The sequence below is a fragment of the Arachis duranensis genome, chromosome 9 (genome assembly GCF_000817695.3).
Source record: "Arachis duranensis cultivar V14167 chromosome 9, aradu.V14167.gnm2.J7QH, whole genome shotgun sequence".
NCBI lineage: Eukaryota > Viridiplantae > Streptophyta > Magnoliopsida > Fabales > Fabaceae > Arachis > Arachis duranensis.
In genome coordinates this window covers 118,540,447-118,541,303 of record NC_029780.3, presented here as the reverse complement: position 1 = coordinate 118,541,303, position 857 = coordinate 118,540,447, and the positions used below count along the sequence as shown (strand labels likewise).

General features: G+C 20.4%; 1 long non-coding RNA gene across 1 annotated transcript in view; it reads left to right on the top strand.

Moving 5' to 3' along the window:
* Nucleotides 1-509, top strand: part of LOC107467986 (uncharacterized) — a 6,319-nt gene extending 5,810 nt beyond the window's left edge. The window contains exon 5 of the long non-coding RNA XR_002367964.2: nucleotides 380-509. This is a non-coding gene — a long non-coding RNA (uncharacterized LOC107467986). The remainder of the gene's footprint in view (nucleotides 1-379) is intronic.
* Nucleotides 510-857: the final 348 nt, after the last annotated feature.

Below are 857 nucleotides of genomic sequence, written 5' to 3'. Positions count from 1 at the left end.
TGAGAGAAATTTTTTTAAATAAATAAAATAAATATATTATTTATTAAAATATATAATTTGTAATATTTTTATAAAAATTTATTATATTTTTTATCTTGTTTACAGTGTAAACAAAATAAAAATGTACGTATCTTATTTACACTATAAGCGAGATAAGGTACAAAATGATGTGGTCGTATTATGTTTATACACGTGGTGTATAATGATTTTATCTCGTTTACAGTATAAACGAAATATGTATACTCTTATTTTGTTTATACTGTGGAAAAGATCTATATATATGTATTTCGTCTACAATGTTATTTGAGTCTTTATTACACTAAATCTTCAACTTTTTTTTCACTTCTACCTTTTTCTAATTATATTATCGCATTACTAGGAAATTATGGCGTGTGCCGATGCGCATAACGTGAACATCAACTGATTGAACGCGACATGACACATTTTTGGGGCAATCGATTTTGAAGTTAGTGTTGTTTTTTTATATTTATGTTAAAAAATATATGTGTAACCTATTTTTATAGAAGTAGTATGCAATATATGTTAAGTGAATGAATATATTGTTAGTAATGATTTAAATAATAGGATATAATTTTGGGTATTATTAAAATAAATTTATTATTTAAATATTTATTTACGTTTGTTTTTTTTTTAGACTAAGTTATTAAGTATATGTTTATTAATTTAGTTATTGATTATTTAACTAAATATTTTTAGTTAACTTAATTAAGTAACAAGATGTTTATATTTATTTCTAGTTATTATTATTTAAGTAAATATTTTTACTTAATATAAGTTAGAAGGAGATGGTTTATTGATGTTATTAATCAATTAACTAAATATTTTTATTTAAATTA